Here is a 22,748-nt window from a genome sequence, read left to right on the forward strand (position 1 = left end):
TCTTATTAAACGGAATTTGCATGAAAACAGAATCCTTGTTTCTTAAAGAGTTTATCTGCTCTTCCTGCTTATTTCCCATCTGCTCCTGAAATCATCATTCTCTGTGATACAACTGAACAATTTCTGAGGCAAGTCAGACTGGTTTTTAATTGAGGAGTAAGCAATAGAGAGTATCTCAGGAATTAAAGGTCCTACTTTCTGTGCAAGTATCTCAGTGGGTAAATGTGGGAAACAAATGAGTTTGGTTTGGGGAGAAGCTGAAGAAAATAACCAAGACGGATGGAGCCTTTAGGATGTCTTGCTTTGGATATTGGCTTTTCCCCCTTCCTATTTGGAAGCAGCTCAAGAACCTGTCCTTTGTTTTCTGATCTTTTACTTGTTTCAAGAACACACAGAGTCTGTGAACAAATTTTGCAAATTCTGTCCTGAGTAATTACATCTCAGTTTAACAAACAAACAAACAAACAAAAACCAACCAACAAACAAAACACACACACACACAAAACAAACAAACAAAATATTTTAAAAACCTCTCTGGGCTCTGCAATGAAAATGGATTGGCTCCTGTGGAAGCACTTTAAAAAACCAACTCAAGATCTGCAGTATTTTTCAGGATATTTTTGACTGTTATGAGATTGATGGATATGGGGCAGTTTGTAACTGGTACATTAATTTTTAATCTCTTAGCTCAGTTTGTATTAATGAGAGAGAAGTGGGTGGGTCCTACAGCAAGATGTGAGATGTACCTTAAAGGCATATATGGTGATTATGCATTTTGTGTTTGAAAATGATTGCTAAGCACTGGAAATAAGTGACAACTGAATTTCTCAGATGGACACACGAACACAGAGGGCAGGGCAGTGATATCTGTAACCACAGCAGTGCCACTTCTCTATTAAGTTAAGCAAATTCTGAAATAAGTCTGGGGAGCGAAATAATTGTATTTCTTCCCACAGAAGACCTTCCTATGTGTGTACAGGGAGAGTCCTGGGATATATTTCCCTGTGCTTTTGCCATGAGTGAGGGTTTATGAGAATGTTGGGGGATTTGTTCTTACACCTGAGTGTTTGGTTGGAGCTGAATGGATCAGATCAATCATATCCCTTTTCAAGTGCCTTTGGTATAATTTTTTTTCTTTTTTTTATTTTTAATTTATAGACTTGAGACTTAGGGCTCTGTGCTGTTTCCTTGGTGGCCTTGCAGCCAGCCAGTGCTCTTCTTTTGCAGCCTGACCTCTCTCCCCTGCTCTCCCTGGAAGCTCACTGCCATAGCCCAAGGCTGGAAAAGCCTGACAAGGTCTGCCCTGGAAATGTGTCAGGATATTAAATGGAACAAGGAAAGAGCCCTAAATGGGAGTGACACCCCTTGAATCTGAGCAGGGGCACCACCTCTCTGCCCACCCCTGTGACATCTCCACATCACCCATCAGTCACTGCTGATGATGCCCCCAGTGCAGGGCAGGCTGAGGGGCTGCTGCCACCCCTGGGGTTTGTGCTCTGCTCATCAGCCAGCCCAGGGGTGATTTAACATGATGGCATGGGAAGAGCTCTCATCACTAGGGAGCCTACAAATGTTTGTAGTTATAATTAGGAAATGTTCTAACACTCCTATTAACCTGATTGATGTGAAGTCTTGGTTAGGCAGAAAACTGATTTTTCCCCAAGTGACTGCAATAGAAGATCCATTTAGTTTGAAATGGAACTTAAAAGGAGTGCAAATTACTGATGATCCCTGTAACCAATGAACAAATGATTAGGGGGAAGAATGATTAGATGGAAGGAACCCCCAAAAGAGGAGATGTGTTATGGGAGGGTGACATTTGTTTATCCTATAGACAGGACCAAGCAGAGCCTGGATGGACTATCCAAGCCCTGTGCTCCATCCCCCCCAGGCTGTGCCACTGACCCAAAGCAAAGTTTGCTGGCACTACCCCATCCTTACCTGCTGTCAAATTTAGGACATGTCTGACCTAAAAGGGTGAGATCATTCCAGAACTGTGAGAAGAACCACATCAAAAGCGAGGCTGGTTTCACCAGAGCACCTTTCTAGGTGTGTAATTCAGGACCAGGCTGGTTTTTGTGTGGTGCTGAGCTGTCTGTGCCACCCTGGGTCGACGCTATTTCCGACTCTGTGCCGCCTTCCCTGGCACCGTGAAGATGTGCCCTCCCTGACCTAACAGAGTGATGAAGAGATCTGCTCTCTTTTTAATGTCATTCTGGGGGAAATGGCTGCTTTTCAGAAATGAAATGGTCTCTGTTCAAGCTTTCCCCTGCACAGATGCCCCAGTGATGCAGCTGTAGCTGTGCTCTGTGGCTCTGCACAATGCAAAGTTTCTGACTTGGAGAAGAGCTTGTGTGCCCAAAAGCTTTTTTGTTCTTCAGGTGTATTCACTGGTTTGATAAAATCTCATAACTCTCCATGCAAACCTGGCTGTCTGTGCCAGGAATTAAACTCCTGTGTTCAAAAGGACTCGATGTTGACCTTAAAAACCTTGAAAACCTGTGAACATCAGGGAGCCTGAAGAAGATATATAGAGCCAGGCTGGATCATGTTTTACTTGTACAGAGGCAAACAAAGTTCTGTAATATAATCAAAGGACAAAAATGAGCTCTAAGTAGATGCAATAAAGCCACAATGACAGTTATTGGACAGCACTTTGTCCCACGATTATTTATGTATTAGTTGAAGCCACAATAATATTAAAGTCACCCTCACTAAACATACAACACTTTGTATTTTGACAGCACTTCATAAACATTAATGGATTAAGCTGAAGTAAACACTTCTCTAATATCAACCTTTCCTGAACTGATCTGCAAAGGCAGATTAAAGGCAATGAGGAGCACATTGCAGTTCAAGCACATAAAACCCATCATCACCTGTTCAGGACTTGAGGGGAAAAAAAAATTTGGACCTTCTATATGCTGCAGACCCACTAATGAAGTATCAGAAGTGACTTTTGTGTGCCCTGTCATTTGAACATCTAAGGTAAGAAGGTGCAGGATAAAAATAGGGGTCAAAAGGACCTTGCAAAGCTCAGGGAATCAGGGCCAGGGAGCACCAGGCTGGATGCAGGAGGGGCAAAGCACCCCCAGGCCAATGTTTTAGAGAGTCCTTCACACAGAAGTGCTGCTTGTCTGAGTTTTGGCCAAGCACAACTCAAATATCTGAAAGTTTGTGGGGTTTTTTTTGCTGAACACACAGGAACTCCTGAGAGCAGAGTTAATTCCCCCAAAAATGCAGACAAAAAACTTTCTTAGCATCCTAATGATCCCTTTGGGAAAGCTGGCCAAGTCAGACAGTAACATTCAGTAAATCCTTGTTATCTGTGCTTGCTTTACTAATGAGCCTGAGTATCATATTTAAATCCCTGTAGCTGTGTCTCATATATTGGCTGCCATGAAAATAAAATATTTCCACTGAGCATTTGCTGTATATCACGGGCAGCTCGGCTGTGCTCCCAAAATGCTTTTCCTGTTGTGGGCCTTAGGATGGTCTCTGTGATGGATAGGATGGTGGAAGGAAGCATTTCAAACCCCAAATGTTACAGCTATTGGAGAGTTATTGAGATACTCTATATTTACACAGGTCTGCCTCAGAAATATTCCTTTAGCAAAGGCTACATTTGATTAAAGGCTTTCCCCCTCAGATCAGGGCAAAGGCAAATTCAAAGAGCAAGAGGAAAGAAAAAGAAAGGGAAGCTGGAAAAATACAATGGGACATTTCCAGTATAGCCCAGCTAATGACTGAAGGTATTGCTTGGAAGCAGATGGATGAGACTCCATTTTGGAGGGGGGATTTTTTAGTGATATGACCCATTTTCTTCTGATCAAATTGATCAAGCAACCTTTTCCTGAAGGGGTATTTATAGTAGGTTCAAATTCTAGGAATGAGCATTTGTTGGGTAAGGCTTTCCTTCCCTGTTGTGTTTTGGTGCTTTTTCAAGCCGAATTAAGAGGAACAATTAGTTATTTGTGGATTGATGTAGGTCTGTGTCCCTCTGGGTCATCAGTACAATCAACAGGCTCAAAGCCGTGCTGAGGTTGTGTTTGGGGAGCTGTGCTTGGTCCCCTGTTCTGAGCAGGGGCTGGGACTGCCATGGGGAAGGCAGTGGGATTTTAGAGGAAAAACACCCCGACAGCTTAGCAGATAACTGTATTTTTAACTCCCAACCTCTGGGAATTCTCCTAAATGAGGCGGAGGAAGCGGCACAGGGTTCTGAGGAGGCTTGCAGGGAAGGTGTGCTGCCAAGGGAATTGTTGCTTCGGAGAGCACAGGCTCTCTTTGTGTGCAGGAGTTTTTATGTCCTGCTGCCTCATTATCTCAGTAACTTATTATAGTTTTATGTCTGTGTTGTGCTGCAAATGGACTGCCCATAATCCCCTTTTTATAGACTTAATCTGGCGGGTGATGAACGCCTCCAGAGCCAGCACAGCATCTTCCTCGCGGTGCTGGGGGCACAGTGGGAGCAATTCCTGGGCAAGCTGGAAACACCCCTCGTGTCAGTATTTTAAAATCCCCTCTATTCCAACCTGACTGTAAATAGGTGTTGGTGCTGACATTCCTGTGTGAAATACAGCCCTGTGTTTACTTCTGCAAAGATCACCACCAGCTGTCCCAGCTGCAGTGTTCTGTGTGCACACTGTGATAATCTAATTAACATCCCCTTTGGAACCTGCAGGTTAACGTTGGACAAGACTCTAAAGCTGGTTTTTGAAGATTTTGGTAGCTTAGGTACTTACTGAGACAGGCTGGATGAATTCTAGAAACTGCCTTTTCAAACATTCAGTGAAATAACTATTACAATTTCACATTACCTGTACACACAAGCCAGTTAATTTGTTTTCAGTGAACATTTGTACAAGTGAATTATTCACCCATCTGCAATATTTATCTTTAAAATGACTAGACAATTCAGCTCTGTGTGGAGACGTGCCTCTGTATGAATTCATAAATCCACGATCACTGGCAGGACATTTTCTGCAGCAGCTGATGATCTATTTATTCTCCCTTTTCTTCTCTCCAAGGGTTAGCCCAGGCCCTCCTGCTTTGACATGAACTGCAAGCAAACAACTTGTATAATATTTAATACTTCCTAGTTTGAATATAAAGCTCCAGCAATGCTCCCCAGCACTGCAGCTTGTCAGGTTATTCTGTGTCAGCTCTCAGATTATTCTAAAGCAGCAATTTCCTGCTAATTTTTTTTCCTCTCACAGAGCAGACATAACGAGCAGAAGGGATTATGTGATGAGCTGAAATTACTGGGCTAAATGTGGAATTGCAAATGCAAATATGGAGCCTTTGCTCCCGTTCCTGGTCAGCTCTGAGCCTGCTGGCAGAGAGAGAACTTTTGGGAGGGGGTGTTTCTTTCTGCTCAGAGATGCTTGGAGCTCCCACGCTCTGGGGCAGCACAAAGGGGATACAGAGGGACATAAAATCACTGATCTAGATACTGAAAATAATCCTACCAATACTGCCTTTACTGGGATTGCCCCAGGACTGGGATTGCTCCAGGGCTGGCACTGCCCCTGGCAGGGAAGCAACTGGAATTGCTGTGTCTGGATGGCCAGTGATTTTCCTGGAGGAAAAATGGGCAGAGAAGTACTGGCAATTGATAGTTACCTAAACTAATGATTCAGAAAGTTGTTTCAGCAGCTTTGCCCTGAGAGAGTCTGGGCTTTAAAGAGCAGTGAGAATCTTATTCAAATGGCTTTTCTGTGTGGTCATTAATAAAGCCATTCTTTGCCAGGGAAGATCCAACATTATGTGCTTGAGGGACTCCATCCTACGAGCCTGGAGATTTGGGGCTTGATCTCAACTTGTAGGAACCAGAGCAGTTCCAGCCAACTAAGCAGCGATTTCCATAACCTTAGCAAGTAATCCTGAATTTCCATGTTTTTGAAGAGCACATTTGCTGAAGCATTTGCTTAAGACACCCATTCTGTGGCTGTAGCAGCACTTGCTGGAATGCTGAGGGCTGAGCATTCACTGAACTGTGCTCAGCTTTTACCTGCACTGAGGAAGGGTTACAGAGACACTTGTGTGTGGTTGCTGATACGCAGCAGACAAACAGCTGTACCTGAATTTCTCTCCAAAGAATCTTTTTCTTCATGTATTTTCTTCATCCCTTTCCAGAAAAAAAAAAAAAAAAGAAAGAAAAAAAAAAAGAGAAAAGGCAGGCTTCTCTGTGACAAGAGAATTTTCTTCGTCTGCAGAGGGGAGTTTGGATTTGCCCCAGCTTTAAATTATCCTGAAATGACTCACGGATCTTACCTTGAAAGGGAAGTGGTTCTCCACATTAAAGAGACGTGTGAAGAAAGCAGCTAAAACACTGTAACCTATTTCCACCGATTTCAGGATCTGAGTTCTGCTAATGCAGATGTAGCCTTTGTTAATGCCTGCGTGGAGAACGGAGTGTTTTACACTTGAACTTTAGTGCCTGAAAGTGAGAACAGTGCAGCTGCAGTTGTAGCCACACAGCAGAAACGATCACACCCACTCTGGCTCTGATTGTTAAGTACCCAAGAAATAACCTGATAGAGAGTAGGTGAGTCTTCTCCACGTGTGCCCAGCAAAGGGAGAGTCTAAATTAAAATTGTCCTGGATCAGCTAGACCCCAGCTTTCTAACCTGTGTAACTTCTCTTATCTGAGCTGTTCTCTCTCCTGTGCCCCTGTCCATGCTGCTCTAATTAGAAGGATAACTGAGGGAGCAGCATGACATTGCTAACAGGGACATGGAAGTTTTAGCTGAATGCCCAAATTAGCTTTGAAGTTTCCTGCAGTCCTGAAGATTTTATGGTAATTTTCCATTTCTGCATAGGCCTATTTGCATTTTGCTAGACAGTTTAGCTCTAATCATCTGTCAGGTGTTGCCAATCTGTTGTCAGTAGGGTAGAGCCATCAGCTCAGAGAGTTTTTAATATTACTGTGCCCATTGTCTTTAATGGGCTTTGGGAAGCTGGCTCCTGGGAACTGATCATGGATATTCCAACTGAACTGTGACCAGTCACCCCCAGGCCTCATCTGTGGGCCAGTTCCTTGTCCAGTTGGTTATTTCACCAGCCTTGCTGGTTTAGGAGCTCTGCTGAAGTTCCTGTAAATCCTTTCTCCAGTCTCACTCTTGCTCTCTCTTTCTGTCCCTTTCTTTTTAATCAAAGATTAATATTGATCAGCATTTAATGCCAGGCACAGAGGAAAATCTGCTTTTGTGGAATACGAAATATTAATAAAACATTAATGAGGGCAAAGGAGAAGGTTACAAACATCATGGCCAGCTCTTGCCTCCTGCTCCAATACAGGACTAAACCATCCCTGCACTAGGCAGGAGTCTGGGCTCTCAGCTGCATTAAAATTTGATTTTGACTTCTAAATCCAGATTTGGAAAAATCAAGAGACTTACCACTCAAAAGGGTTGCCTGAGAGACCTCAGGTGCTTTTATCTCCTGTATACACAGGATGGTTTCTCAGATGCTGGTGCTCAGAATTTTAATATCAATCATTTTATCAAAGTTGGACAGGTTAACCACTTCCAAATGCTGTGCCTCATTTAGCCAGACATTTACTCATGTTCTGCTGTGTGTTTCCCATGAAAGCACAGTCATATTTCTGATGGTGTAGGCTGGTGCAAAAGCAGCAGCTGAGCACAACCAGTCAGAAGGACTTGGACAGGTGAGTGCCCATTCTGGTTTCAGACAGACATGGATTTGCTGGAAGTGGCTCGTCAGGAAACTCTCAGGGTAGAACTCAGATGCTGAAAGGGCCTTCTCATTATTCTCCTGTTAGTTAGAGAACATGGTGAGGGAGAAAATAAGGATTTCAGGTGTCAAGAAAAGAGCCAGAAATTAAATGCAGTTAGATCTGTTTGGGGGATGTGGAATTAAATCAGATCTCACTGGCTTCCTTATAACCACAGCAGAGAGATCCCATCTGAGCTGCAGCAAGACAAGCAGTCCCCTCTCTGCTGGGTGAAGGTCACACAGACACAGAGCTAAGAGAGAACAGAAGGGCAGGAAAAACGAAAAACAGAAGAGGAATCCAGGATGAGAAGAGCAGAGGACCCAAAGAGAGGGACAAGGAACACAAACGTAATGAGAATTGCATCTATAAAATACAAAGACCTAAGAGCACTCTGTTGTGAAATTGGTTTGTTCTGGGTAGGTTGTGCAGCAGCTCCAGCAGATCCATCCAGCTGCTCTGGCCACACAAAGGCCCTGCTGAATGCACTCCTGGTGCAGTGGGTTTGATGCTCTCCTGGGTTACACCTGGCTTTGATGTGGTTTATGCAGGTGTGTGTGAGGGGAGATGATGCACTCTGAGAGCAATTGTCAGCTAATAACAGTAGATAAGAAAAATAGGGCTAAAAAGATTATGAGAGCTGCCTAATCTGAAGATCTATCATTATACTTGAAACATCAGAAAAAGCCACATGAGAAAACATGAGAAAAAGCCACTCCTGGCTTCTTTTTCTCCTGAACTTTGAAGAAGCTTCAGTGTTTACCAGTATCTGCTGATTGTTTGATCTTCAAGTTAAGTGTAGCCCCTGATAGATTTATGAGCTGCTGAAAGAAAGAGAAGCAGAGTTATATTTCTCCCACACTGTGGAGTAACTAGAGATGCTACAGTCTTCTAAATCATTATTGCTTGTTAGGGAAACTTTTGGTTTTTGCTGCTGCTGGATGTCAGTTCATTTTCATTTTGCTTTCTGAGGATCCTCTCCATCAATGACCTGCAGTCTGTGTAAGTGGGAATATAAAGCAATTGACATGAAATCAATATTAATTCAGGAGTGGGTGGATTTTTTTTTCCTCCTTTCGGAACAGGTATTTATCAGGGGATTACAGTCTGGCTGCCTGAAGCTGATGAGCTTCCAAAACCAGGATTCTGGGGCTCAGAGGGATGTTCCTGAGTGAGCACAGGCAGTGCCCTTTGGGCCACAGTTGTGTTGTGTGCTCAGCTACATACTGAGATTAAATGTCAGGTTTGTGTTCTTGATTTTATCGAAACTGGTTGCTGCAGTTATTTCCAAGACAGAGAAATCAGTCGAAGCCTCACAGCTGTTTCACTCAGGAATCTGTTGAGCAACTGCTTGGCTTGGTCAGTGTTTGAGTAGAGAGGGTCTGGCCTGATTTTATTTTGTTTCATTTTAGGTGGAAGTGAAGGTAGAGAAAAGTATAGGGTTGGTGTGTTGTTGGGGTTTTTTTGGTGGTGCTTTTTAAGTAGGTCTAAAGCAGAGTTTGTCACTTGTGAACTTAAAATCAGGACTAGATTATTAGATTGTCATAGCAGACATATTAGAGCAAATTTTAAAGGATGATCAAGGAGATATTCTAGGATTTTATTGAGGTTTCTCCTCCCATGAAAGAGGTCAAGCAAAGAGCAGCGAGCCAAAACGATTTTAGGGGCAACAACTCTGGACACTGAGGGGAAAAAAAGACTTCAGTGCAGATAACAGGGGAAAACCTTCCAGTCTTTGATCAAGCCCTGATCTAAACAGTCAGCCTTGTCAACAGAGGTTTGAGCTCATGAGGTTTGGGGTTTATTTCTGGCTTTGCAGCTTTTAACCTGGGCCAAGTAGTTTTGTTGCTCTCAGCCTCAGCTTCCCGTGCTTGAAAAAGGCATTGGTGGCTCTGCCTCCCTTTGCAGCCCACTTTGCTACCTGCTAACAACGTACCAGAAAAGTTTAGCACTCTTTGGAGCACCCAGATATTGCTTTTCCAGTAGCAACAGCCACTGGGGGGAATCCCATCATCCAAGGAGGGAGCTGGTGGAGCATCTCCCTCATCAGTGAGAGGAGAGGGGCAAGCTGAAGGCTGCTGTGCAGATCTGCCTCTGAGAGGGATGGAGGGATTGAGTTGCCAGGACTGTTAATCTGGCACCATTAGCCAGGTACCTGTAAAAAAAGTGGGCAAAAATGATGAATCATCAGTCTCAGGTGCTTGGCAAGTGCTCTTGTTAGAGGCTGTTTGCAATGGTCCGTGGCTTTAGTCTGCAAAGAGCAATTCTGTTCATCCTCTTGGCTGCCCAGCAGATGAGCAAAATTACTGACAGCAGAAATATTCCAAAACAGGGGATATTAAGCAAGCACACTGATGACTGATGTCTGCTGTTCTCCCAGTGGAGTTATCCCTCATGTGATTTAAGTTCACTTCAGTGACATTCCTGCCCTTGAGGATTTCTCTCCTCCTTTGCAGAACTGAGTGCACTTTACTTGAAGTTTTGTGAAGAGCCTGCAGGGAGGATCTTCCCAGGGCAGGGCTGCCTTTCCATCAGTGTCACAGGCAGAGTCCAGCAGGGCCTTTTCAGTGACAGCAAATGTCACCAGTGTCCCAATGCTCGAGTTAATTCTCTGCTGGCCACTTGACCACAGCTCGGGTCCTGATGTCACACTGCAGAGTCCTCAGCTGCCCTGAGTGTCCACATCATCTCACACTGAAGGAGCAGTCAGACTGACTTCACAGAGACTGGGGAGGATCTTTAGCTCTGCAATGGGTTTCCCTCCCAGACCTTGCTGGCTTTCAGGACACACTGGAGTGGCACTCGAGGGGGTTACCGTGGTGTGGCTGATGGGCATGAGGAGAGGCAGGGGAGCTATTCCTGCTATATCGGCCAAGGCAAGGAAGAAAGGCACCTTCTGACATCAGTGTGTGCATCAGAGCCTATAAATAGATGAATAAAGGAAGCTCACACAGTATCAAACTAGAGAAATGTGATGTAACAGCTTCATTATCATATTTATGTCTCCCTAATCACACTTTGCTGAGATCTCTTGCCAGCCTAGGATGGATTTCTGGGTAATAGGATCAGGTGTATTTGATCTTCAGCCGTGTTGAACACAAAGCTGAAATGAAAGGTGAGAATCAGGAAAATTATTGCCTCAAGTTAATGCCCAAAGTATTTTCTCTTAACAAAACCTTCCTCCTGTAAACATGAGATCTATTTTCTGGAGTTTTTATGCCACTCTGTGGGAGCTGGGACTGAAGACCAAGGATCTCCCAGGTTGGGTTGGCCATGTGCTAACAAAGCAGCAGCTATACATGGGGAAGGGACTTGTGGCAAAGGGAGAAACAGGCTTGCTATATAAGTTATAATATTGGCTGAAATTATATTAGTATCTGGACTCAGAGGTCATCTCCAGCCCTGAAGTAGCTTTGCCTTCTCTGCTCAATATTGGTTTTAGTCACTGATGATTTTGAGTGACAGTTGTCAGAAAAAAAATAAGTAGAAATCCTCATTTGGGAAGAATCAGCTGCTGTAGCAACCAACCAAGGAAGAGGAGCTGCTCTTTATCATAACATGATAAAGTGAGACACAGAGTTTAGGAAGGGATTGTTTTACACTTCTTCTTGCCCTGCTGTGCTTGTCAGAGACTGACGGGCAAGCCTTGCTGGCTCAAAGTGCTGCTGACAGGATTGAAGGTGTATTAAGGAAGCTGCTTTCTCCTGGGCATGAAATTATTCCCACAGTCACTAAAGAAATGTATTCCACTAATCTACTGCCACTTCACGTGTGCTGCAGAGGACTGGAGATTGCTTCAGCACAAATAACATCTGCATTAATACTGGGCAAGGTCATCCAAAATCAACCACTTGCCTTATGCAGCGGTCAGAAAAGCGAGTTTTTGTAATTAGTGGATGCAGTTTTTTGGAATGTGTGCATAGTATCATTCTGCCCATTTCACAGATGCAAACACTGAGTTCACAAAAAAAAAAGACATCTTAAGAAATTTGGATTTCAGGTGTGTGCTCATAGTTTGGTCTGTGCTTTGGGCTCTCACACCTGCAGAATCAAACTCAGCTGAGGCTCAGGCCCTCACACCAGCCTGGGGTGACTGTCCCTCCTTGGGAAGGAGTGGGTTTTGACAGATTGGCTGGTGTAGAGCACTGTGACCCTACAGGATGATACAGCTGCACCTAGATATGCAGCAAAGCTGCTCCAAGAGGTCCCTGCCAAAGGGGCTTGTTTTGGGGGGCAGTGAGTGATACCTGAAGAAAATGAACAGGAAAAGTTAGAAGAACTATGCTGAAGAGTCTTAGTGAAGCTTTTTCAGTCAATATTAGCCTCACTCAAAGCTGCAGTGAGTATGAGCATTGCCAGAAAGATGTGCAGAGTTCTGGCTTTGGGAAGCATCACTTAAAGTTAGTATACAGTCCCCTGGCTGGATCAAAACAAGGGGTAATGGCTTCAAGCTGAGAGAAGGTAGATTTAGATTAGATATTAGAAAGAAATCCTTCCCTGGGAGGGTGGGGAGGCCCTGGCACAGGTTGCCCAGAGAAGCTGTGGCTGCCCCAGCCCTGGAAGTGTCCAAGGCCAGGCTGGAGGGGGCTTGGAGCAACCTGGGCTGGTGGAAGGTGTCCCTGCCCATGGCAGGGGGGTTGGAATGAGCTGCTTTTCAAGGTCCCTTCCAACCCAAACCACTGCAGGATTCCACGGTTCCAGCTCCCTGCAGGCAGCCCAGGGCTGTGTCTGCCAAGGGCTGCTGAGGGATTTCTCCCAGCTGGGCTGTGCAATCTGTGCTCCCTGGGCAGCATCTCAAAGCGCTTCCAAGGGTGGCTGGCAAAGTTAAAAACGCCGTGGCACAGAACTACCAAGCTTTATCCTCCCCATAAATTTGTCCAAGGACTAGCAGTGTTTTAAGGCACATCAACCCGGAGAAGTTTTAGAGAGCGCTGGAAAAGAGCTATAGAGCTGCAATTTACAGCCAGGAACATTCACCTGGACAATAAGAATCCCGGTGCATTGAGCTGAAAAATATGCTGCAGTGTGTGGTATTGGCTTGTTTGCAATAAACCACTAGCCTGGTCCATTTTATTGGTTTTACAGCCATTTATTGTTTTGTTTTCAGAAATACAGTATGTAAGCAGAACCGATAAAGTAGTTTATTAGGAGCGATTGTTCAAGAAGGGAAAGACCTATCAGGAGAGGTATCTCTTACAAAGCATTCAGTGGGTGTCCTGTGTCAGGAGACAAAATGGAGGAGATGGGTGAAGACCACCACAAGTTCTCCACTGTCTCTAGTGGGGCTGGATGGAGAGTTTTTTAAGTCCAGAGCACAAAGCAGAAGCTGGAGAGTCTTGGAACCATTTTCCTCTCCTTTGTCCATGGTTAAATAATTCATGTCAGTCTTTAAGAGCTCCAGAGCAGCTCAGCATGAGTGTCTGGTGTATTTGAAAGGACAATGTCACCACTCTGCCTCTTCCTGCTCGGCTTCTGGACTCAGGAGCACCCAGCAAGCAGCAGCTTTCCCAGTTGTGTGGTGTTGTTCATCTTTCCAACCCCACTGAACAAGACTCTCCTCCTTTATATTTCCATGTAGGTAAGAACAAGCAAAGAAAACAAACATAATAAGCAAAATAAAAGTAAACAAACTGAAAGACCAACCAACCAAAAGCCCCACCATTTCCTGACCTCCCAAAGGCGTCACTTTTGGAGGTACAGAACAGTCATGGACCACGATCCCCAGCTCTGGACATGCAAGCTGGGACTATCAAAGGAATACTTCTCCCCAGAGGATACCTCTGGGAAACCAAATTCCTTCAGCACACGTCAAGCATCCCAATTACCTTCCCTCCTGCCCTGCATGAGGGAGGAGCGTTCTGTGCGTGCTGGGTCCCACCTGCAGCCTGAAGAGCTGTTTTTCATGTCCTGTTTAGCCTTTCTGCTCAGCTGTCAGTAATGGAGCAGCTCTTCCAGCACACCCAACCCACCACAGCTCCATCCTGGTGCTGCAGGAGCGGATTGCAGCCGGTTATTGCACTGCTTAATGATCCTGTGCGGGCTGCTTTGGAAGAGCAGCCTCAGTGTCTCACCCCAGGGATTTCAATGGGCTCGTACATCAAGGCCAAGCCTTGATGATTCCTTTATTTCTGGTGGCATTTTAAATCACATGGAAACCAGGAGCTCCTGAGCAGGGAAATGACTGCCTGCCATTAGGCAGCCCCTCTCACCGACCGAGAGCACTCTGAAATTTATCCTCCGAGCTGCAGCACTTGCTCAGAACTAATGAATTGGGCTGGGACAAACAAATCACCGTTTCAAATCTTAAATTTCTCATCAAAGGATTTGCTTTCAGCAATGTGTTTTAGCAGCACTGGGTTTTTACTGAGTTTCCAAGCCCATATGCAGTTCCACATTGGTATTTCTGTAGCTCTCAGACCTCTCACACACCAAACCCCTGCTTTAGTACACTCCTCCCTGCGTGCCCACATACTCTGATTTCTTCCTTCTCCCTTTAATTTCTTCAGCCTGTGAGTCAAAAGTTCATTCCAGTCAGGGGAGAGCAAAACACTGAATCTTTCAAAGCAAAATGAGAACTCTTCTTTGGAAGAAATAATCTGCATCGTGGCAATAATGAGCAATTCTAAGGAGCTGGTAGCATTTCAATAACAGTACTCCTATTGTTTTTCTCAGTAGATGTTAGATCACGTTTTGGAGGGCTCCTTCATGTACTACTAAGATCATCCTTGTAGAATGACAGATTTCCTGACCTTTTTCCTCCTCAAAGGATTTTCACTGAGCATGTTTGTTCTATAGAATAATTGTTGGTAGCACTCCTGAACTCCAGGTGCTTTCAGTTGAACCTTTGCTGAGTGAAGTTCTTTGTTTCCAGAATGTGAAAATCTCTTGACCCTTGTTGAATGCCATCAGAAATTACTGTAGATGGATTTCTTTATAAATACTGTTGTATAAATAGAAGCTTATTGGAAAAGCAGGAGAGAATGATACAGCTCTTTCCTTGGAGTGATTTTTATGGGGTTCAGAGCTTTCCATGCATTGGGGCAGGAGGATTGTGCCTGGAGAATAAAATTGTCTTCTAAAAAGAGACAGAGGTTGAAAGCAGTAGAAGGAAGAATTATTCTCCAAAAGCTCTTGTTCAAGCAAAAAATCAGCTCTAGATTTTATTTAGGATACAGCCAAAAGCTGACAACCAACTAAATATGGATGGAACTTTAACATGAGGTTTGTTGCACGATGAATATATTTTAACATATTCATTGCTCAGTATTATTAATGTAATTGGAAATTAACTCACTGATGTAACTTGTTTACCAAAGTCTGTTAAAATCACTCAGCATCAGAACTACAATGAGCTGTACTGTGTTGGTTCCTGATGGGAGAATTTTCATAAATCTTTCTTTTTTTTTCCCTTGATTAAATTCTGCAGCTAATGAATTCAGTATGTGTTTTGGATTCTGCTATTTTGAGACCTGCAAAAAAAAAAATACAGATTTTTCCAAATGGCTCATTATGAACCGTTGAAATTAGTCACAGCACACTCACGTTTTTGAGACAGGAAGATGAAGAGGCTTGAAGGTGGAAGAGCAGCAGGCCCTGCCTGGCTACAAATACTGTTTTATTGGTTCCTGTTGAGAGGTTTTCACCTCTACTCACTGCTGCCCAGTGCCAGGAGTGTGTAAAGCCCCTTGTGCAGCTTGTTGCCTTGCCCTCAGCCTCAGCCCTGAGGTTTGGCTGTGGACACAGGGGGGATGAATATTCAAATTGCCTTTGTGCATGAAGAGATTTCCAAGAAATCAATGCCCTCGTTGAGTGACATAATTAATCCATGAACTGGCTGCCCTTTAAAGGCAGTAGGAATGTTCCTGACCAAGACCAGTGCACTAATAGTACATTCAGTAATGTACTTTCTAAGGGCTAAATTCTTCATTGTTGGTATTTGAGTAGGGCACAGAATTAGGCTTGCTGAGCTGTATTTATTAGCAAAAAAATGATTATTATTACTGACCAATCTGCTTTTTAATGATTCAGTGGGCATGTGTGGTTTTTATAGTAATGAGTATGGGGCTCTTAATCAGGTGATCTGACAAGTGTGCAGTTTGCCTGGAAAATTATGCTGGACTGAAAGTGGTTTTATGAAGAATAAAAAAGGGGAAAGAATCTATAAAATGCTGGCATTTAGAGGAGAAAGAGTCAGGGAATGCTGAAGGAACAACAGTGCAATTCTTTGTATCAGTCATCTATATGCAGATATTTGGCCAACATTCCTAATTAGGATCAGGATTATTTTGCACCAAAGTGAATTTAGGTCTGTTTGTTGCTGTTTTCCACTGAAGGCCAAAGGAGCAGGAGCAAAATGCTCTTTACAAGCAGAAGGGTAATGTGGTACAAAGAGAGGCCCCTGTAAAATCAGATGGCTTCAGCTCCCTTGGGCTCTGGGGGCACATTTACCTCCTTTTAGTTAAAAAAGAAATATCAATTTTTTACTTTGAGTGCGAATTTGTCTCATTTCTTACCCACTCATGTCCTCCTAAGTCATCTTAGTCTTTCTACCAGCCTGACCCATTTTCTGACATTGGGCCCTGGCAGATGCCTCGTCCTGCCCCGAGCTGAGGGTGCTGATGGGGCTGCTGTTCATGCCCCTCACACTGAGCAGGTCTGCACTCTGGGGAAGTCTCTGAAATGAAACAGCTGACTTACAGCTCACGCAGGGAGGCTCCCTGGAGACTTCTGCTGGCTGTGATGGCCTTTGATCAGTCAACAACGAGTCACTGTCACCAGTGACCTTCATCAATGTACAACCTGAAAAATTAATATATTACTAAAAAATACATCAAACCTCTCTTTTTTTTTTTTTTTTTTGATTTGCCTTTATTTAGCAATCTCTCTCCCTGCCCTGCTCTCTCTCTCATTGACTAGAGAGTACATTGCGTTTTGTTATGTTAATGCAGTTTTAAGTGGGTGTCCAGTTCTGAGGTTCAACTTAAGAGCTATTGGGTGCTTTCCATTCCACTTTGCTTTGTAAACAAAGCAAACAAACCCCATTTTTAAAAGAATGATCCAAATAATTCCTTCATGGAGGACTCAATGTGGTGAGCAGGTAGATAGGACACTCCTCAGGGAGCAAATTTTAGGATTGATAGTACTGTTTTTCAAATCCTGAAACGTCAGAAATAACACACCAGCTTTTGTCCTGTGTTCTACATCCCCCATAGTGTTTGAATAATGAATTTTAGTCAGTGGCTGTTGTTTCCCAGGTCATTCACCTGCTAAAGTGTGATCCAAGGCTCCTGAGGTCCAGGTAAGGAGCCCCCAGAGTGCTTTGTGTCAGCTCAGCTCAGCGCTGGGGTCCTGCTAATTATACACAACTTCCTCTGAGCAGTGGGGCTTGGCTTGGCTTTCACAAACTTTCTTCTGAGCCTTAGGGATCAGGATTTATGCTTCAGGTGAATTTCCACTGAAGCCATTGAAAATTGCATATAAATAAAACTGTTGGAAACTACAGCTGTCTGTGACAGAGGAACACCAGGTATATCTACTCCTTTTTCTCCTTCCTTCTGTTTTCCCCTCTTCCCCAGCCCATATGCAGAATACTTGATTAGAACTTCAAGGCAAGAGGTGTGTTTTCTTTATTTGCTTTGGAAAAAATCATCAAAAATGACAGACAATGGAAACAATGCATGAAAGAATTCTGCTCTTAGAGAACTAAATGGAGCAAGGAGGCAATTTCGACTCCAGTCTCACAAATGCCCTCACTTTTTTTTCCTCCCAGGTTCAGTATTATTTTTATATTGTGCACTGACCTCATACAAAAGGGGGTGTGTGAAGCTGATAGAGAATAAACACCATCAGTGAATCAATATAGGTGCACTAACTCCAGAAGTAAAAGTGCATTGGAGAGAAGCAATATTACATTATTTTTGTATTGTCTGTAACACCTGAGCCTTGAGTATCATTTGGAAATACAAAAAAAAGGCCTTTTATCTATTTTGTGAACCTGAAAGGATTCCCTGTCTATTTGCTCTCTGTCATCAAAAGCTGTTGTCCCTGATTGCACAGGAGTTTGTATTGTCTTCTGTAAAACTCTAAAATGACTATAGATTGAATGCCTCAAGTGAGCAGCAGGTAACTCAGAGCACATTGTATTTCCTTCCAGGACCTGGGGGACAGATGCATCACCCAATACCGTCTTTTCCCTACATTACAATCACAAGGTGCTTGAGTGCTTTTGTTCCACAATGATGAAAATTGCTCTTTATTTTTTTTTTTAACCTATCTTGAAAGCCACTTGGTTGTGTGAAATTTGGTGTAGGGATTCTGTAAAGTTTAAGCTGATAGTTAGTCACTGATGGTACCCCCAGTGGACCTTCCCAGCAAGAAAATAGCTCAGAAACATTGCCTGCAACCTCCACCCTCCCAGACCAAACTCCCTCTGCTGCTGCTCATTGTGGAAAACTTGGGTGACTGTCAAAAACTGGGCTGTCTTATGCCAGGAACTAAAATAATTCAGAACAGTAGATGCTTTATGCTCTGATGAGCTCAGAGTCTGACAAGACAAGACAGCCTTGGGTATTTCAATAATCTCCCATCAGCCTATGGATTTGTAATTTTTTTGTTTTTTTTTTAAAGAATGATGGAATGCAGTGTTCAAATGTTATGATTCCTTGTGCAGCTTAATATCTTTTTAGTCTCCTAAAACACCTGGGTTGGAACTAGGGGATCTTTAAGGTCCCTTCCTAACCATTCTGTGATTCTGGGATCCTAAACCACTATTTTATAGGGAAAAAAAAATCAGTGGTGCAATGAGGATTTCCACACACACAGCCCAGGGAAAAAGCAACTCAGCTTCTCCTCTAAGCCCCCAAGGCTGAACACCCAAGCCATCATCCTCAGTTGTTGCCCCTGCAGTTGGAATCTGGAGTTTCTTTAGCCCAGGTTTAAATCACACCACAGAGCATTGCCATAACTGACATTCACCCTTTCAATATTCCAAATATTTACAGTTGCAGGAGGTGTGGGCTTTGATGGCAATTTGATTTTGAGGTACCTTAAACATTATAAAACATTAAAAAAAAAAAAAAAGGCATTTTGCTGATAATTAGAACACTTTTAGCCCTGGGGAGTGAAAGATTCAAAATTAATCTTTATCTAGGCTAGGCCAAATGAACTCATGTTTTGCATTATTTATTGGGAAGGTCAGCCATCGTTCTTTCCAGTGTCAGATTTTGAGATGTTCCTTGTTTTCACACATCCTCACTGGAATAGCTTTCCAGTAGTGGCAAAGTGAGAACCAGTCTCACCTGCAAAGGTGGCTTGTTTTGATAACCCCGTGGGATTATGTGGAAGTTTTGTGGTAAAAACCAACAGGAACCACAAGAGGGGGAACTGGAGATCTGATCATTTTTATCTATGTAGAGTTGGTAACCAGGAATATCACGAGAATTAATAGATTTTAACAAGATGTTTGTGTTGCTTTGGTTGTGGAGGACAGGGATGACTAAGAACAGCATGTGGTGTTCCTGGAGATGCTGAGCAGCTGCCTGGATTTTAGTCCATATTTCACTTGTACTTTGAAAACTTCTCCCTGCAGTTAATGGTTTTGTCACAAAGTACATGTTCCCTCTTCTTTGCAAACCTAACTACTTTTCTGGAAGTAAGAGCCTGTTATGGCAATTAAGAGTTGCTGGTAGCCATGGAAATAATCCCTTTTCTTGACCTGACAAAGGGGGTGTTCTGCTCTCCTCCATCTGGGCTTTTGGGCTGATTTACCTGTTTCTGATGCAGCTGGTGCAATGCTATTATTGCAGTTTTGAAGGGCAGGAATCAGTGAGGGTGTTCTGAACAGAACAGGAGCTGGGCAGTGGTGCACACACAGCACTCACTGAAATCAGTGCTCACCTAGGGACAGGATTTGTCCTGTGCAACAGCTGAAAAAACTGAGCTGATGAAGAGAAAATGGGGCCTCTCTCTTACTAGGGAGAAATAAGGTTGATATTCTGTGCCACCGAATATCAAGTGTGGAAAGTTCATAATTTAAAGCTGCCCCAGGTCAGAATAAATCATTCAATCCTCAGTTATATCCTTACCATAGAACTTCCTCACCAGATCTTTGTACAAATCAGCCCCTACACCCTTACCACATATGCATGTGTATACATAGAGATAGATAAACACACTTAAATAAAATCTCATGTCACAGGAATGGTTCACTTTGATTTATCAAGATTTGGTTTGTGTCCATGAATAGTTATCTTATTGGACCCTTTGTACTATATGACCTCCCTGTAGCCCCAGCAGTAAAATAAGGGTTTTCAAGTGTGACTTGGCTGGATTTATTCCCATTTTCTGTGTGTATGGTACAGCAGCATGAAGCAGTGCCAACATGAGAATTAACTAGAACAATAAAGCTGAAAGCATCCCTTGCCAGTAGCCTTAATTCACCCTCACTTTCCCTTCCCAGGATTGTCACTAATAGGCAATGACTACTTCTTAATTATTATTTAAGATCAGTAGCTGATTATTATTGCTAAATGATATGAATACTTTCAGCTGTGATTGGACAGAGAAATCACTTTGCATTACAGGTTGCTGGATGGATGTGTTTGCAAACATTTTGCCTGGCACATTTATTTAGGAAGAGCTGAAATCCACTTTTCATGAACACGCTTTCTGAGTCCTTTAAATCCCCTTCCTACAAACATGTCAATTAACTCCAGGAAAGGCAGTAAATGTTTTTCAGATATGAGCAAAAATAATTTAAAATTTGGATGAATATGGGCTAATTTCTTTGCTTCATAGCTTCTTCAGTTTTATTTGAAAGAGAAGAGTGTATATTGAATTAGGTAACAGGAGCTATGTTGGAAAGTCTTTGTCATTCAGCAGTTGCAGAAGATCAAGCTGAGGAAGTGTGACTTGGCTCATCCCACCTAATTTGAGGATTCAACTGAACCTTGGTTTTGGCATGTTCCAGAACTGCCCTCCTAGGACAGAAATAGGCATGTTATTGTCTGGAGAAAATCATCTCCTTCCCAAGTTGTCGTGACCTAAAATGCTCATTTTCCTTTTCCATGAACCAGAAAACTCATCTCTGTGGAACAGAAATTGTGTATTAGCCACCAGCAGCCTTGTCTGAGGAAACAGGTGAATTTTGCTCCTGCAGAGAGGTTCAAACAATTAAATCTGTGAGCTCTTCCACAAAAGAGTTACAACACTCACAGATTTGCTTCTGATGTTTTCCCCTACCCCACCTCAACTTCCCTCACCCCCGGACAGACAGGATTGACTTCCACCCATCCACGGAGCCTCTGGGACTGCCAGTGGACTTTGTTAAATTGTGACCATAACTTTGAAGCTGCTGGCCACGCATTTGTTATGAAATGAAGTAACTCTCTTCACATGAGCTGTCAGACAGAAACGACTTTTAGGCACAATCAATCTAAATTCCAACTGGAGGCTTCAAGGTGAAGCCTCTGAACTTGGTTACCTGTTAAAGGCCCAGGAAGCCACCCAAGCTTTTTCATTTGTCAGCTAGAACAGTGCTTCTGCACTCCTGTGCTGTTGTTTATATGTCAAAACTCCACAGCACTAAATGCAAGGAATCCTGCATTTCAGGAGATTCCCTCCACCAAAGGTGAGACTCCATTCCTTTAGGCCAAATCCTGCTCTCCCCTCCTTCTCCTGCTCAGAACGCTTTAAATGAACTCTGGGCAAACTTTCTGGCCCCGTGGCAGTAAAACTCGGAGCAGTGATCAAAACTGTGCATATTTATAACATTTCATCAGGCTTAAAATTCCCTCTGTTCTTCTCATGGGCATGTTCAGGATTTATGGAGCGACTGGAATCTTGTTCTGCTCGTTATAACACATTCCCCCTTAAACCACTGGAGCGTTGAGCCCGTGGGCTGAGGCTCTGAGGTCTCTAAAGATGTGTGGGAGCTGCCTGAAAAAGAGAGTGAGTGTCCATAAGCTCTGTGCAGTTACACACCCAAGGATCTTCGCCTTGGAATATTCCTCTTCGATGCCTTTTGCTTACACTTCATTTTTAATCAAGCATGTTGAATGCAACCCAAAACAAGACCTCTCCCTAATGCTGGGTTTAATGACCCTTTTAATGCCAGCAGAGCTTCCTCCTTCGCTCTCCCTGCTGTTCCCTCGCCGCTCTGGAGCATTAAACGTGGTATAAAAATGTCTTTCTGGTACGGTCCACAAATCCCCTGAAAGGCACAGGGAAGCTGTATAGCCACCCAGCATGAAATCAAAACCTAATCAATGCAGATTATGTTAGATTAGCTAAGCAAGTAAACAATTAGCCAAGTTAATGTTACCTACCATGTCCTTCAGCGCTGAACAGATAAGGAATTTGTCTTCCCAGACATGTTTAGTTCCAGCTCTTGTTGGTGACATTGCAGGTTGTTGGATGAATTTTTCAAACTCCTGTCTCCCGTTGGTGCTTCATCTTTGTTCTGCTGGGAGTCTTGAACAAAAAGGAAGGGAATGTTGGTAGGAAGAGGGGAGTTCCCAAGAGGTGCTTGGGAATGAATTGTGTGTTTGGATGTGATCCCATGATGCAGGCTAAGGGATTGTCCTTAGGCTCGAGTCATCACACAGCAGCCAGGCTGGAGATCTTGACCATCTCATTCCAACCCCTGCCATGGGCAGGGACACCTCCCACTAGCCCAGGTTGTTCCAAGCCCCGTCCCAACCTGGCCTTGGACACTTCCAGGGATGGGGCAGCCACAGCTTCCCTGGACAATGAGACTTGTTTGGGGTTTTTATTGTTATTTTTGTTGATGTGTGTATGCAGGTGTTTGATTCCTCCCTCTGACTTCCCCCTGCTGTTCAGACCGACTTTGCTCATTAAGGTCGCAGAGAAAAGGAAATCAGCAGCTGGAATTCTGCCTCAGAAGAACCTGCTCCATCACTCTGCCCTTTCCTTCAGTTCTCCTGGAACTCAGTGCTCGATGGTGGGGACTGATGGGCTTTGATACCCACGTTGTGTCTGCACAGCTCTTTCCACA

The 22,748-nt window shown here is 43.7% G+C and overlaps 1 protein-coding gene across 1 annotated transcript in view; it reads left to right on the forward strand.

The window, feature by feature from the left end:
- FSTL4 (follistatin like 4) overlaps positions 1-22,748 on the forward strand; it is a 333,296-nt gene that overhangs the window by 125,046 nt on the left and 185,502 nt on the right. The window lies entirely within an intron of this gene.

Source organism: Myiozetetes cayanensis, unplaced genomic scaffold, assembly GCF_022539395.1.
Source record: "Myiozetetes cayanensis isolate MyiCay16 unplaced genomic scaffold, myiCay2020 scf17, whole genome shotgun sequence".
In the NCBI taxonomy this organism is placed as follows: domain Eukaryota; kingdom Metazoa; phylum Chordata; class Aves; order Passeriformes; family Tyrannidae; genus Myiozetetes; species Myiozetetes cayanensis.